The following is a 16,551-nucleotide window of genomic DNA, read 5'->3' on the forward strand; positions in this document are numbered from 1 at the left end:
TGCTCCAAACTCCATCTGTTCTCAGCCAGGTAAGTGACTGTTTCCACATTGTTTGAGTGATTAAAACCCCACATTGCATGCATGAGAAATAAGATGCAGCTCTTTACTGTTAAGGTTCCTTACATAATTCATTCTGAGGCATATTTTCTATGATAATTGAGTTTTTCCTGCCTCAGTTCTTAGGCAGCAAGTAAGCTCATTTTGGCTAAAGGAGAATATATTCTCCAAGGATGAATCAGCTCTGGGTAAGGCACCAACCCAGGAGGTACAACGCTAGAGATGTAATGACTGGCACAAGGTGGATGATTGTAAAGGCCAAAGCTTCGTCTCCCTGATGCTTTTGTGGTGCTGACAAAAGAGCCCATTTACACAGGACTGGCCATGTCCTAGAAACAGTCCTGTCCTCTCGTCTGCCTCACCTTCTCTAGCTTCTGTTACCTTCTTTCTGTGTCCTCCCTCAACATCTGCTTGACGTCACTGGTTCATCAGCAAATTGACAATTGCCCTGATTTTCCTCCAGTAAGTTAAGAGGAAAGGAAGAAAAGCAACATTTTGTGATCTTCTAGTACACAGCAGGCCCGGCATTAAGCACATTAAATTAAAATTCCCCAAAATTGCCAAAATTAGCGTGATCAACCTCCCTATGCAGAGGAAGAAATTGAAGCCGACAGTTTATTTAAACAAGATCTCTCAGCTAGAAAGTAACATCAGTATGATTCAAACCAGATGTGTGTGACTCCAAAGGTATAGGAAGGCTTGGAAATACGTTCCAGAACTGTGCCTCTCAAGTCAGCCAGCCAGGAGACTCGAGCAGACATGTGGTCCCACAAGCAGCAGCAAAGACTGATAATCCTGGACTTCTTAGCAGCACATCTTGGTGAACTCACCTTTCATTAGTTCATTCTTTCACTAATTTACTCAAGAGTATTGAGCTACTATTATGTGCCAGTCACTGTTTTTGAGGATTGCTCATACCACAGTGGAAAAAAACTCTACGACTGCAGATAAAATGCCCTGCATCAATTTAAATTACAGTCATGTAGGGTGGGGGCAGGGGGTGGATCAGCACAATAAAATACACCAGATTGTAAGTCTCAGAGAAAAGGCAAAGCAAGAAGGAGATAGGGAGTGGGGAGGTGGGGGTGGAGGTGGAGGTGGGGTTGTTTAAAAATAGAGCAGTCAGGGAAGACCTTACTGATAAGGTGAGGTTTGAGCAGGGAAGTCTGTAAGGTTTAGAGCAACTAAAGTGGTATGTTCAGAGTGAAGTTTTTTGAGAAGTAGGGGCTAAGAGTGGTAAAGCAAATATCCAAACTATATACATGTCTTCATTTAGTAATACTGAAGTACTTCCTCTACAACTCAGTGTATACTGGTTTGAAGTGTTCCCTGCATAATTGTGCAGAAGAAACTTGTAAAATCTTTGGCCCAGTAAACAAGGAGGTCAGAGGGTAAAACAAACGTGGGAAAAGGTTGAGCATCAAGTCAAATTTTGTTAGAGAGTGGAAGGTGTTGACTTCTTGGGCCACGATTTACAAATCTCATTTTAAGGATCTTTGTACAGTCAATTTATTGGTTTACCTTCCAGCCAGTTAGTCATGTTCCTACCTCGGGTTCTCCATCTAGGTTCTAGAAACTTAAATCCATCCCCTAGAATGTAGGAAGCCTTTGGGAACAAGGAAATTTAGGAAAAGTAAACCATTAAGAAATGATTTCACTGATGCGCCCACAGCTATCTCCTGCGTGAGTTGCTAAAACATCCCAGGTGTCTATTCTAGAATACCTGTCCCAGGCAGGGTCCCACCAGCTTATGCTCACCATCCACCAGTACACAATTACTGGACCTTTCAGCCTCTTTCAATATCACAGCTTCAAGGCCATTCAATTCAGAGAAGGCTTTGCTGCCTTGAGTTCAAAAACCTCTTTCCACAAGGAAATCGGAAAGATTTGGCCCTTGATCCATCTAGCTGCTGGTGCTGTGTCACATCCTGAGGCTCTCACCTCGACTCACAGAAGGTGTTCTTTCAGTGAAGAACCCTGAAATGCCCTGCCTAGGAGCTGTGTGTTACTGAAAACCTAAGATGAGTTCCAATGAGTACACCATTGTACATGTCCAAAACGGGAATCATTCCTAGATGTGTGAACCGAATGAGTTGTACACATCAAAGAGTGTGTACACCCTGCAGGGCTATCCTGATATTATGTGTTATTATCATGATTACCAATACATTAAGGAAAGTGGGGGAACCCGGGCAAAGGATCCAAAGACTGTGGTGGAGGCTATGAGCCTCTGTAACAGCTATCTCTGCATAACAAACGGCTCCCAAAATAAATATTGCATTAGCTTGCGATTCTGCAGGTTGACATTTTGGACTAGGCTCAGCTGGCAGTTCTTCTGGCCTGGCCTGGGATAGACCCCTCACGTGACTGTGGTCAACTGCAGGCAGCCTGGCAGCTCAGCTTCTGAGAGCTGGCCAGCTGTGGATCAAGGCTCCTTGTCTTTCCACCACATGAGCTCTCATTCTCCAACAGTCCAACCAGGGTTTGTTCTCAGACCGGTGTCCAGGGTCCCAGAAAAGGAGCAGAAGCACGCAAGGTGTCCTAACGCCGAGGCTCATCACTTCTACCGCATTCCATTGGCCAAAGCAAGTCACAAGCCCAGTTCAGAGTCAAGAACTAGAGAAGTAGACCCCACCTCTTGCTGGAAAATGCCTCCAAGTCATATCGCAAAGGGTATGGACACAGACGGGTGGATAATTATGGCTGTCTTTGCAGTCGATCTGCCACAACCGCAAAGAAGCCTGGGGAATGTCCTGACAGTTCTTATGGGGGAAAAAAGGTTGGGGTGCACCTGCTGAATGTCTCAGAGTGGACGCGGGTTGATAGTCTTCCCTTTAGTGATATGTAGAAGAACAATTGCCGGACTTGGTGGGCCAGCTGCCAAAGGGAGGGCTGGAGAACCGTGAGCAGAGAGACTGCAGGGCTAGGGGCAGCTGACAGGACCGGGCAGCCTTTTTCCTGAGATAACTAAACAAATCCCTCTCTTCAGAGCAATAGGTTTCAACCACCATCATTAACCCCTAAGTACCCAGAACCTGAAAGAAAACAGGGACAAAATAGAACCGGATCTTCAGCCAGCACTCCAGCCAGCACTCGGCAAATACCTTTATTCTGGGAACTTCCTGAGGTTTTCCCCTCCCATCTTTTATTTGCTGTTATTCTGTGGGAATTTACATTGGGGGAAAAAAATGTTTTGGAGGGGTGGGTCTTTTACTTTTCCCTTCTGCCCAGTCTTTTCTGTACTAAAATATAGTGTTCTCTTTGCTAAGGGAATAAAAAAGACTGATTACTCAGAGATGAAACAGAAATTATGCATGTCAGAGACAGCCTAAGTATACACAGGATGTAGCCTGGAGCCGGGGGAGGAGGGGATGGGAGGTGACTGCTGGTTTCCCACGCGCTGTCTTACTTCTTTAAAGGAACCATGACAACCGCCAGTTTAGGAAAGATGAGGCAAGCGCTAATGGTGTGTGTTTTTAAACTTTCAGGGGCTGTGGAGATAAAAAGCCCTAGAGGCCTAAATCCAAACTCTCCTCTGTTATTAGAGGCAAAACTCCAAAGTAGGCCAAATGGACTTGCCTAGGGGCTGGAGCTTTCGTACCTCTCCACTAAAAGGCCTGTGGATCTGATCATGACAATGGCCTTCTGAACTTCCATTTAGGAACCTTAATATTCAAGGAGCCTGCCCACCTGCGAGGGTTACTAGCAGTTCTTCTGTCTAGACATCCCTACCATTCTTGATCCGGGTGCCATTTGCATGGTGTGTTCAGTGTGTGAAAATTCACTGAGCTATATAAAATGGTATGCATGCACTTTTTTGTACATACGTTATACCTCGACAAGAAGTTCAAGGAACCTCTCCGCTTCTCTCTGCACACATACCCCTCTCACTAGCCTCCTGCCCCACCCTTTCCCTTCTCTCTCAGCAATTCACCTTGTGCTTTAAGAGAAAAATTGAAGTTATAGCCAGGGCATCCGTTGCACAATTCCATCCCAACGTGAACGGTGCCTCTCGTAATAGAGCAATGCCTGCAAAGATCAGACAAGCATTCCTTCCTTCGCCTGTCCTTCCAGTTTCAAAACTGTCCCTCCCCTCCTGTGTTGAACTGCCTTCCAACACCAGTCAGGTTCCTGGAGAGACTGAGTTGTGCAAGAAGAACAGCATAACCGGCTACTTGTGAAGGCGCACATAAGTTAGGGACACCAAGGGGGAGAGTGCAGCACACTGGGACTAGCAAAGCAGAGAGGGCAGAAGCTTTCCCGTCTCTAGTCCCAAAGAGGCATGGGAAGGGGCCAGCCCCTGAACCCAGCGAGGGTAGTTACATCACAGGGAGAGGCCGCCTAAGGGGCAGGGCCTGTGGGGGGATGGAGCAGAGAGGAGCTGAGGAGCTGCCCTCGCATCTCCTGCCTTGCCTCTGGCTCCCCTTTGTTGAACCCAACCAGGAGCTGGGGAGGGGAGCCGGACACGAGGGCATGGCCCCACAGGTCGACCTGCCAGCACCCAGAAGAGGGTGGAAGAGGCAGAGCCCTGGCTTGGAATGAGCCACAGTGTCGATACCCCCTTTCCCCTCTTCACCGTGGGTGAGGGAGGGGGCCGCCCTGGGGTTTGGGGATGGCTGGACACATGACCCCCGGTACCAGGCGGCCATTTCTTAGTCCCACACACTCACAGGCCAGGGGCAAGGAGGACCCCACACGCCCCGCGGCCCAGGCAGCCGTTCCTGGGCCGAGCAGGAGCAGGTGAAGCGGGTGTGGCTCAAACGATTGGGCTCCCGTCTCCCTTAGGGGAGGTCCCGGGTTCGTTTCCTGGGGCCTCCTGGTGAAGGCGAGCTGGCCCACGGGGAGAGCTGGTGCCACAAAAAAGAGACAAAGAGGGGAGACAATGAGAGACACAACCAGGGAGCTGAGGTGGCTCAAGCGATTGAGCGCCTCTCTCCCACATTGGAGGTCCCAGGATCGGTTCCCGGTGCCTCCTGAAGAGAAGACGAGAAGACAAGCAGAGGCCCAGAGAGCACAGCGAATGGATGCAGCCAGTGCAAAACAAGGTGGAAGGGAATAAATAATTTTTTTTAAAAAGCATTCTTGTATTTAAAAAAATAAAGAGTGACAGGGAGGGGCTGTGGGGGCAGATGAGGGGCCGGGGAGGGCGTGACTGGCGCAGGTGAACGAGTCCGCGGGCTGGCAGGGGCGTGGAGGCCGCCCTCCTGCGTGAGGAGGCCCCGCGCCTCGGCCCTTCCGTGAGGCGGCCGGGGGAGTCTGGCCCGCAGAGCAGAGCGCAAGGAGAACCCGGGGTTGGCACGTGTGAGGCCCTCCGCATCTGACCAGACATCAAGGCAGGCCTTGAGGTGGGGTCCTCCTTTGGCCCCCCTCCGCCCCCTCGCTCCCCACAGGCCTTTTCCTCAGGTGGCGCTGGCCCTCCAGAGGCGGCCGTGGTGAGGCACTCGGGGCTCAGGAGGGCCTGTCCTCCGACTGGAACTGGCAGCAGGGGGTCGTGGGGGAAAGGAGCTCTTCTCTCGCTCACGGGCTACGTGCCAGCTCCACTCTCATCTGTCTTTGTGTTCACCCTTCTCTGGTGGGCTCCCTGTTTCCCTCCCCCACAGCCTTGGCTCGCATGTGACCAACGTGCTTTCCCCACTCCCGCGTCCGCCTCGCTCAGCGTCCACTCTTCCTGCTGACCACCTCCTTCTCTAGGTATTACGTAGTCGAATTCCCAGTTAGCTTCTCTCCCGTTTTCACCACAGGCAGCGGCAGAGGGGGCTGACCAGGCTGTTTGGACTGGCTGGGTTCTGTCACCTGTTCAATTATCTGTGGACAAAGAGGGCTAGGTCATGTGACATAAACACGGCCACCAAAGCTGGGAAGAGGGTGCAGTGCTAACTATTGCCGTCCATATAGCCATCCTCAGTCTCCTATGTCTGCAGACACTTCTTAGCTTAGATTCTCCTTAAAGCAAAGCCTAAGTTATGGACGTGGGTCAAGCCCTTGCCTGGGATATGATCCCAGGAGCAGGCCTGCGGGGTCTGGGAAGGAAGAGAAGCCACTCTAAGCCTGTGCTGTCTAGGTCACCCCTGGGCGCAATGAGGCTCGATTCTGTGGGTGCCATGAGAAGCTTATAGAGCCTCTCAGAACTGTCACCCCCCCAGCATGCCCAGAGGTGGAGGGCTGCTCTGAGGCATGTTAATCCCACGCTTGCATGCACCATTGTTCAGCAAGCGTTCACTGGAGCCCACACCACTGGAGAGCCCTGGAACAGAAATGGAAATCCAAAACACTTGCTGGAGGCAAGATGCTGCCTGCAAGAAGTGAGCTGAAGCAAAGGGTAAAGTCAGAGGTAAGCCAAGAGCACATGGACGGCACTACCACCCAGTGATGACCATTGCTCACCTCTACTTCCTCAACCTCGATGTTCTCATCTACAGCCGGCAACGCATCTCTCACCCCTCTTACCTCCTGATCCCATAATTTTTTGGTCACCAAGAAATTCCTCATGATTCCTGGGTACAAAAAAACCCCAAAACTTTTAACTCCTTTAACGCCTCAGCTCCTCAGCCCACTGGCCCCTGGGATATTTGATTCTGCTCGTGTTTAACTCCAGCGCTCCCTCTTTGGTTTTGTGGAGCCACCTTCTCCTGTCTTTGACTCTCATTGCTTCTTCTCACTCTCCTTTAGTTTTCTCTTCCTCTGCCCACGTTTTGGGTTTTGGTGTTTTCCTAAGGTTCTCAGTTGGATTTGCTTGTCCATAAGCCTCAGCTGGTACTTCCATGTGGATGATACAAAACACGCTGTCTGCTGCAGGCTCCTCTCTGGAAGCCCCAAACAAATTTCAGCTGCCTACTAAACACCTCCATCTAGCTGGCCCAGGGGAACCCAAACTCATCGCCACCCTCGAAGAACTTTTCACCATCGCCCCCTACCGGTCTCCTCAATGGGGGGGCCCTGAGGCCAGGTGTCAGCCCCTCAATGAATCAGTCTTGTCCACACCACCTCCTAAGATCTCTCTCTCGGCCCCACCTTTCCCACACCCATAACTAGAAAAACACAGACTTGGGCCTGGCCTCCCAGTTCCTGCCTTGGAGCCGCCCCGTCCTCCACATCTCTCCCAGGGTGAGCTTTTAAAGCTCCAGTCTGATGGGTCTTCTTAAAATCCTTCAACGCCTACCTTTAACGTAAAGTCTAAATTCCTTACCAGGACACGTGATCCAGTGACCGCCAACGATGCAGGTCCACCACCTGCTGCCCCCTGGTTTACGAGGGTGCCTGCAGTTCCCCGCCCAGGCCTCCTACCCGCCCTGGCAGACATCTGCCTGGGACTTTATTCCAACATCGCCAAGTCTTCACCTTCCCTGACCTCCACGGCAGAGCTCAGCCCTCCCTTCTTTCCCTGCCCAGAGCCCCTGCACATTCCCCAAGTGGGAAACTTATCATGTGGCTTCAAAAAACTTGCCTTCCTATTTGTCTCTTCCATGACAGTTAAGTTTTATCAGTTCCAGCTGCTGCATAACAACCACACAAGCTCAGTGACACAGAGCGATAAAAATGACCACCTCAGGGAAATGGACTTTGGCCCAGTGGTTAGGGCGTCCGTCTACCATATGGGAGGTCCGCAGTTCAAACCCCGGGCCTCCTTGACCCGTGTGGAGCTGGCCATGCGCAGTGCTGATGCGCGCAAGGAGTGCTGTGCCACGCAAGGGTGTCCCCCGCGTGGGGGAGCCCCACGTGCAAGGAGTGCGCCCGTGAGGAAAGCCGCCCAGCATGAAAAGAAAGAGCAGCCTGCCCAGGAATGGCGCCGCCCACACTTCCCGTGCCGCTGACGACAACAGAAGCGGACAAAGAAACAAGACGCAGCAAAAAAAAAAAAAGACACAGAAAAACAGACAACCAGGGGAGGGGGGGGGGAATTAAATAAATAAATAAATCTTTAAAAAAAAAAAAAAAATGACCACCTCACACGTCTGCTGGGGCCAGCCATTCTTGGCCAGACCCAGCTGAACTGTTCTTCTGGCCTCCCCTGCGCTCGCAGGGGCGTCTGGGGGTGAACGGGGCTTCTGTCTAGCCTGGGCTGGCTGGAGAAGCTCAGCTGCTGCTCCCCTGCCCCTCAGCCATTCGGGATTCAGCCACTTTGCGAATGAATGACTAAATCCTCCCAAGTCTGGGTCCCATGGTGTGAATACCACAGTGGCTTCTAAATAGCATAAAGGGTAGAAAATATGTTATGTATGTATGTGTATGTGTGTGTGTGTAGATGTATATCCATCTTGCAATTATTGTTGAAAAAGAAAGACAAAACCCTTAGAACCGTGTACACAGAGTGAACCCTAGTGGCAACGTGGTGGGTACAGTCCTCACCCAGCCTGCCATCTTTCCCAGGGACCCACAAGTACATCCTGCACTCAGGACCAGGTGTGAGATCCAAGCACAGAGTCCTAGGAGATGGGGCCTGCCAGTGCGCGCCTTCTCTTCCTGGCCCAGCATTCGTGAAGGTGTCCGCTCTGGTGGGCATGTCTTCTGGCATCCGGATCGCACCCCAGTGGTGGAGCTGTCCCTGGCAGGGCGGGAGCGGGTCCCACTACAGCACAGGCCCTCATGAGACCCTGGGAGCCGAGGTCACCATGAGGCTTTCCTGGGCCTCTTCTCTACGTGAGCAGGACGTGGTGCCTCGTTCCACCGGTGCTGAGCGAGCTGTGCCTCTGCTGGCAACCCTGACTCCCGCAAACCACGGAGTGGGTGTGTCTCCCCAGGCCGGGGGGCCTGCTGGGTGGCACACATGCTCTGGGCACCGTCCACGGGGTGGAACTCCAACCCTCAAGGTTGTGTCTTTCTGACAGTCAACCGTGGACTTCAAGTTACTAATATTAGATCAGTGTAGGCTCTTCAATTGCTGGACATGCACCACGCTAATGCAAGACGTTAGTAACGGGAAACTATGTGTGGGGAGGGGGGAGGGCTAGTATATGGGAACTCTATATAATTTTCTGTGTAATGTTTCTATAAAATGGACACTGCCCTAAAGACAAAGGTTAGTATTTTTTTAAAAAGAAGACAAAATAATGATCTTCCTTTCAGACTAACAGAAAGCTGCCAGGTCTTAGGAAGGGCTACTGAATTTGAGTGCAAATGTTGGCCAGGAAGCCTGGGTTGGAGGGCTAACTTGTAGAGGAAGGATTAAAAAGACTCTAGCACCAGCCCTTGACTGCAGCCCGACCCTTAATTTTCATGTTCCGTGTTCACCTGACACATCCTCAGAGAACCTAAATTACTAGAGCACAACTGTGACCCCAGTTTACTGGAATGTCCCATGATCTGCGCCCCAGCTCAGCCCTGAGAAGGAGAACATTGCTGGCCCACTCCTGGTCTAGCCCACAAGCGATAATGAGGGGAATCATGCGGCTCCTAAAAATAATGAAAACAGAGGAACAGTACTGGAGGTTGTGAGTCACTGTTGTTTGGGAGCCAGGAGGAGTGCAGAGAGGAACAGAATATTAAAAGAGCGGATCAGAAAATAAATGCGGGCTCTGCAAACCCACAGGCAGATGGAGAGCCCCAGGCCTCAGCCTTCCAGTGCTTAGAGGAGGTTGGGCTGGAGGCTTGACAGCCAGGGTCAAGGGGGGCAGCCAGAGTCAAGGGGGACAGCCAAGGTCAATGGGGGGCAGCCAGGGTCAAGGGGGACAGCCAGGGTCAAGGGGGGCAGCCAGGGCCAGCCAACGGGAGCCAGCCAGCACACAGCTGGGCCAGCCAGGGGAGTTGCCACGCACATGTGTGCAGCTGTTTGTGGCTGGTGACATGAGGCCTTGCTGGCCCTCAAATCTCTGCTTTAGCCACTGAGCTGCAACAGCTACCTCCCCTTCATGGCAAGAAACAAATACCGGGAAGCAGATGTGGCCCAACGGATAGGGCATCCGCCTACCACAGGGGAGGTCCAAGATTCAAACCCCGGGCCTTCTGACCTATGTGATGAGCTGGCCCATTCACAGTGCTGATGCACGCAAGGAGTGCCGTGCCACGCAGGGGTGTCCCCTGTGTAGGGGAGCCCCACGCGCAAGGAGTGCGCCCTGCAAGGAGAGCCACCCAGCACGAAAAAAGTGCAGCCTACCCAGGAGTGGCACCGCACACACACAGAGCTGACGCAGCAAGATGATGCAACAAAGAGAGACACAGATTGTGGGTGCCACTGCCAAGAATAGAAGCGGACACAGAAGATCACACAGTGAATGTACTCAGAGAGCAGACAGACAAAGGGGGGGGGGAGAAATAAATAAAAAATAAATCTTTTTATTTATTTATTTTTTATTTATTTATTTATTTTTTATCCTGAGGTGCCACTTTGTGCCCAGGACTATGTCAAGCCCAGAAAATACCAAAATGAACAAGACACTTGGGGATCTACAATTTAACAAGATTGCCCTAGGAACAGTCACATGCACAGAATGGAGCAAAAATGATAGAGGTTTGTTCAAGACTTATGGGAGGCGGAAGCGGGGGAGGAGGGCTTGTCCACCCAGCCCAGATCCTGCAGGTGGTGGGAGAGGCAATCCAGGCACTACCTGGAAGAGGCGGCATGTGAACTGGAGAAACAGGAAGTGTGTGTTCCATGTTAAGAGAAGAGGGGGTGGCCCAGGTGTAGCAGTTTGATATTATTTACAAATTCCAGAATAGGTTTTGGATCAGTCTGAACTGGTGTGTTCCTCTGGGCGTATTAGATTGTATTGGATGCAGAGGTTTCACCTTTGCTTGGCTGAGTTGTGATCAGGACTTGGATTGGGCCACCTCAGTGATAACTAAACAGCCGCAGAGTTAGAGTTTTGATCCTGGAGCCCCAGAAAGCAAACACACAGAGAAGCAGGAATGCGAGGAAGGAGAGAAGGCTCCATTAGACACGGCAGAGGCCCTGGGAAGGAGATGAGCTGTTTGCCCGATAGTTCACAGCTGGCCTTGTGGAGAGAGCAGAGCAGCTGAGCCTGGAGAGACACAAGCCCTGGTAAGAGAGGAGCCCAGGAAGCCTGAGCCCTGGCAGACGTCGGCAGCCGTCTTGCTCCAGCACGTGGCAATGACTTTGGTGAGGGAAGTAACTTACACTTTATGGCCTGGTGTAAGCTCCTACCCCAAATAAAGACCCTTTATAAAAGCCAATCGATGTCTGGCATTTTGCATCGGCACCCCTTTGACTGACTAATCCACTGCCCATCTCAAGAGCTTAACCTGCTCACATCGGCAAAGGACTCTTTTCTTTAACGGGTCCCAGGAATTGGGGCCTAGTGGCCCCTCTTCAGCCCACCACAGCCACCTAAGACCTAGACACGCGAACGGCCCGGCGAGCTCCCCTGTCGGCGATCCTCCTTCTTAAGGGTGCGGGACGAGGTAGGCTGACAGGGGTGGCTTACGGGCCAGGGCAGGGAACTGGGGCTTTGCTCTGAGGGCAGTAGGGCACCCTGGGGGGGCTTTAGGGGGCAGTGATGTGGTCAGACTTCCACTGCCGGGCCATCCCACGGCTGCAGTGCAGAGGGCAGGAGAAAACGAAGCGCGCGCTCCCTGGAGCCACCGGTTCAGACCGTCATCAGAGGACTTAGCTGTGGGCTTTGAAACAGAGATGGAGGCCCTGAAACGACCTCACAAACAGTGCTCGGCAAATGTGTGCGAGAAATGCCTGCCAAATGAAAGAGAAACAAGAGGGGCAAGTCTAACAGAGCTTGTGGGAATCAGGGTGGAAGTGGAGGAAGTCTGCTTCCTTCAAGAGCAGAGGCGCCCTGTGGCTGGTGAAATCACGACAACCCCAGGGCTAGTGGGGACCCTAGCCCAGGAGGGTTTGCTGCCCTATCCCAGGGCAAGCCCCTCATCCATGACTGAAGGTGTTGGGTCCTCAATGCTAGTCCCTTGCCTCAAGGTGGGGCAACCCTAGATGCTTCTCAAGCTCCTGAGTTCCTGGCGGTCATGCTGAGACCACCCCCTCGTCCAGTGCCTTCCTCAGCCCCCCAGTTCCCCCACTCCATTTCAGATCTCTTCTGTGAGTACTTCCTAAAGCAGGGTTTCTTAGCCTTTTTGTGTTCCAAGGACTCCTTTGCCAATCAGGTGAAAACCACAGGCCCCTTACTAAGTCCATACTGTGCGGTGTGTTATATAATAGGTACACCACACCTGGACCAACATATCTCCACAAGAATAATGCTTTTTTTAGAATTTCAGTTCAAGTTCATGGACCCCTGGTTAAGAAGCTCTGCTTGAATAAACACCTGCCATGAGAAGCCCCCTCTCAGGTTCTGCCCCAGGGAGACTTGCTTTCTGGGGATGTGGCTCTTGGGACAGTCTTAGCTCAGAAACTAGATCAGCAAGTAGAGTTTCCAACCAGGAGCCAATCAGTGCCGGGAGAACTCTAGTTCTGCACAGTCTAAAAGGAGAGAAAAAGGTTTTATCAACAAAATCGATTTTTAATAAGTAGATCCCCAAAACTAGATAGTCTGTTCTTAAGAGTGTTCATTTCTCCAGAACTGATTTCTAATTAAAGAGTATTCCTTTCACGCTTACCTCACTCTTCCTTGCACTTAATGTTTTTGTGACACTTGTTTTTTCACCGACTAAATTCTCAAGTTTTTATGGTAGGGCCCCATGTTGTGCTTCTTAGTTGCCTCAGTGATGCCCATCCCCATAGCTGGTATACAGTAAGGACTCAATAAAGACTCAAAACGTACACTCTCCGGAGTTAGCATTTACAGTGCACTTCACATATTCCAAGGGTGCTCTGTGGACCGGTGGCATCAGCTGAGAACTTGTGGGAAATGCAGAATCTCAGGCCCTGCCCAGAGCTGCCAAATCAGAACCCCGGGCGGTGTGGCCGCGCTGGTTTAGCAAGCCCCCCGAGGGATTTTCACTGGCACTGCTATAGACGACCTTTTTCAGCTTGTTGGGAGATTGGTTGATTGGAGAGAGGATCTCCCACAGCAAGCTGCAGGCAAAGAAATACAACACAGTGCAAAAGAAACTGAACCCAGCAGTGACAAATGAATTTCCTGACCCATCAATGTCGTGAGAGACGGGTTAGACTCAGCTGCCCCCACTGCTGGGGCTCAGACATCAAGTCTGGTATTGGCTGACTTGGGCAAACTATTATTAATGATACTTAATCTTCCTCAGACTCAGTTTTCTTGTCAGTAAATAAGCAGTGATGTATGCTTACAAAGGAATGCTACGCAACCTTAAGAAGAAAGTAGGTTTGTACGTAGACGTGTTATAAAAAGATGTTCAGTTTATGTTTTTATATAATGCAAGATTCTAAAGAGTAAACTGTATATATGTATGTGTGAATCAGGTTAAAATGAAGGATTCTTTTTACACACATATATTACATATATATTATGTGTGTGTGTCCCACATACACATTACATTTGTGTGTGAGGCTAAAAATGAAGGATGCATTAGCATATATATGTAAGTACTTAGGACATGTTTATCAATATGATATATGCATATTATATATTTTATATACATTGTGTATATGTAATGAGTCCTCTAGTTACAGCTGCACACATCTACACATACACAGCATTGAACATATACTACGCTCAGGCCAGATTCTGGAAATAGCTGTAAAAAAATTTCAAGATCTTTTCTAGGAGAAGCTTAAATTCTAGTAGGAAGGCAGCCCAAAAAGAAGTGAATTAATAAGTAAATAGGGTAATTACTGAATGTGATTAATGTTATAAAAGAAATCAACTAGATGGTAGGACTGTAACTGGGGAGGGGCCTATTAAGTGAAGTCACAGGAGGTCTTCCAAGGAGGTGAGGTGTAAGCAGCGATGGAAGGGCAAAGAGCCAGTGAGTTGCTGAGCTGCGGAAGGGGCAGAGGTGACAGCATTGACCAAGACTGTAAGAGGGGAAGGGGACTTGTTGGAGAACAAAGAGGAAGCCAGTGAAAACTAGAAAAACTAGAAAAGAATCTTGTAAGAGGAAGGGAAGCCATCTTACTTGAGGTGAGGGAACCTGGTGTGCAAGATGAGAACTGACGCCTTTGGATTTTATCCTATGAGCCAAGAGAGCCCACCAAGGGTTTATCCAGGGAATTAACTTCAGCAGGATCTGATTTGTCTGATCTGGCTGCTGTGCGAGACGGGGTTTACAAGCAGGGGTGAGGGAAGCCAGGCACGCCATCTGGGACCACCACAGAAATCCAAGTGAAATTTGGTGTGTTTGGACAAGGGTGGTGCCAGGCAGGTGCAGAAAAGTGGACAATTTTGAGAATCACATGGGAAGAAAAACCAGAATCTGGCAATGGATAGGAAGGTGAAGATTTGGCCTGGGCACCCGTCCGTTGGCTGTCGATTGACATAGACTGTCCTTACCTAGGACAAATGGAGCAGTTCAGCCATGCCCCGTGGGCCTCTTCCCCAGCAGGATAACCTGGGCACATGCTCATGTCAAGGACCGAGACACAAAGCACACACAGAGAGAGTTAGCGCTTCTTCAAGCTTCCGCGTGAATCACAACTGCCAACAAGCAAGCCGCACGGAGCATGGGTGAAATCAGGATCAAAGGGGAGGGAACTAGATTCCACTTCTTGGTGGGGGAAGCAGCAGAGTCACACGGCAAAGGGTCTGGATTCAAGGCAGCCTGAGGAATTGGGAGCCCAGGGCTTTCTGAAGGACTGGAAGCCCTATATCAACAGTCAGGGACAGGAAGTCACAGAGGGAACCTGCTGGTGGAATGTTGAAAATGACAAGGGCCTGTCGCCATCAGCTAAACCAGTCAACTCAGAAAGCCAAGAATTAAAGTAATAAATAAATATTAGATCCTGAAATGTCTTAGGGCTGCCAAAAGTAGGTCTTCTCTGCTCCGACCAATGTTCTGATTTGTTTTATCTCAGTGAAAAAGAAATGGCAGGCCAACATGAGGCAGATTGGCCAATGAGTTCACTCGCCCTTTAGTTCCCCTCAAATGAAATTATAAATTATTAATTGCCTGGAATTTTGCCTGAGTGGGAGTCCCCAACTGGAGCTGGTAGGCTACCTAGAAGGTGACAGAGGAAATGCCCAAGAGGAAGCAGAGCTTCTGCTACTGTCACCAGGGAAGCCGAGAGGCAGGGGCAGGGCAAGGGGTGCTGGTAGAGTTTCTGCCCTTTTTTGTGGGGTTTTGGGTTTTTTTAAATTTTTATTGTTTTACTCAGGACAGAAAATGCAAGTCCTTGATGATATCCAATCATAATTTTAAGTTTTTTGGAACAAGAAGAGACAAGCATCTCTAATTTCTAGAAATATAAAAGCAAGGAAACAGGATGTTTAAACAAGCAAGGGCTTTTGCCATAAGGCCTGCAGATGTTTCAGGCTTCTCTCCATCACTACAGATCTGTGGCCTTTTTCTGGGAAGGGGCTGGAAGCCTTGGGGCTCTTTACTCAAGAACGGTAGATAAAAGTCATGGTCTGGCAATCCCATCTGCTTCCTTCAAGAAGGCAACATTATTAAAATAGTAATGTCAGGGCCCCAGGCAGCACAGGTTCCCAAAGTTCTCTGCAATAACTCAACCAACATTTCCTCTTACATGTAAGCTTGGAATTGTAATGGGGGTTGGGGTGGCAGACAGCTGGACGCACTGTCTACACTGACAGTGCTGTGTATGAAAAGCTACCATCTGTGCCACTGCTGAAAAATGGCGATGCATGGATATGACTTTTTAAATGTCCCATCTGGGTAAAATGAATTGCCTCCCTAAAAAAAAAAAAATGCTCATATAGCCCTTATAGCCTTCCTTATTTCTGCAGCATTTATTTCATTAGGGAAGAGAATTTGGCCCAACAGATAGGGTGTCCGCCTACCATATGGGAGGTCTAGGGTTCAAACCCAGGGCCTCCTGACCCATGTGATGAGCTGGCCCATGCGCAGTACTGATGCTGTGCCATGCAGGGGTGTGCCACGCAGGGGTGTTCCCCACGTAGGGGAGCCCCATGCACAAATAGTATGCCCTGCAAGGAGAGCCACCCCACATGAAAAAAGTGCAGCCTGCCCAGGAGTGGCACCGCACACACGGAGAGCTGATGCAGCAAGATGACGCAACAAAAAGAGACACAGATTCCTGGTGCCACTGACAGGAATGCAAGCGGACACAGAAGAACACACAGCGAATGGACACAGAAAGCAGACAATGGGGGCAGGGGGGAAGGGAAGAGAAATGAATTCTAAAAATAAATAAATCTTTTTGAAAAAGAGAGAATTTATTTCATGAGAAGTATGCCATGAAATAGTTAACAACTAAGGGCAAAGTTCTTCGGGCAGATGGCTATGGTGTTCTCGTTTCTTTGGCAGACTCGTTCTTTATTTCTTGTAATTTCCAAAATACTTTCCAGGTGCAAGTTTTCCTCTCACCCTGTTGGCTTTCCTGTTCAAATAAATACCATATAATGGGTCAACTTAAACAGTGGGAATTTATTAGCTCATGGTTTTGAGGCTAAGAGAAAGTCCAAACCGAGTCACCTTCAAGGTGATGCTCACTCCCTGAAGACTTGGCCTCCTGGGGCT

The sequence above is a fragment of the Dasypus novemcinctus genome, chromosome 24 (genome assembly GCF_030445035.2).
Source record: "Dasypus novemcinctus isolate mDasNov1 chromosome 24, mDasNov1.1.hap2, whole genome shotgun sequence".
Taxonomy (NCBI): Eukaryota; Metazoa; Chordata; class Mammalia; order Cingulata; family Dasypodidae; genus Dasypus; species Dasypus novemcinctus.